The sequence below is a fragment of the Callorhinchus milii genome, unplaced genomic scaffold, assembly GCF_018977255.1.
Source record: "Callorhinchus milii isolate IMCB2004 unplaced genomic scaffold, IMCB_Cmil_1.0 Scaffold2, whole genome shotgun sequence".
NCBI lineage: Eukaryota > Metazoa > Chordata > Chondrichthyes > Chimaeriformes > Callorhinchidae > Callorhinchus > Callorhinchus milii.
Window position 1 is genome coordinate 70,929,534 of NW_024704743.1, and position 624 is coordinate 70,930,157.

Consider the following 624-nt stretch of genomic DNA (forward strand, 5'->3'; position numbering starts at 1 on the left):
AAAATACAACACAATAACATACAAATTTATATTTACATAATGCCTTTCATGTCAGGACATTTTCATGACCTAGTTTCTAGTGTAAGAAGGGGAAGAACATAGCTGTGGCTGAAAATAGTCACATAGACAAATGTGTTGATAACAGAGGATTGGTCACTGACTGACTGAGTAGCTGGAAATATTTTTACTGTATAAAGAAATAATACTTAAATTCACCGTTTCCTAGTGAACAAAATAGCGCTCGCTATCTTATTTATGCAGATCTGTTTTTGAAATGTTAAAATCCCAACTCATGCAAACCTTGGCAAGTTATAACACTGATAAAATGGACTCAAAGGTGACTTGTTGGATTTTCTGTCTGATCCATTGGCAAAAAGTCTGATTTAGTTTTGATAAAAATGTAGACTTCATGGTGATATTTCAATGTTACAATTCAGAACAGTACACTCAGTGATCAGACTACTAACAGACCTGATAGCAAACAGGTTAAACATTCAAACGGTCATTACAAATACACTTAAAAGTAATGTGAATTAGAATCAAACTAAAATCAACTGTAAACTCTGCCGATTTTCCTAACAGCCAGGTTTCCACACATTTATAATAAAGTCAGGCAAGTCAGAA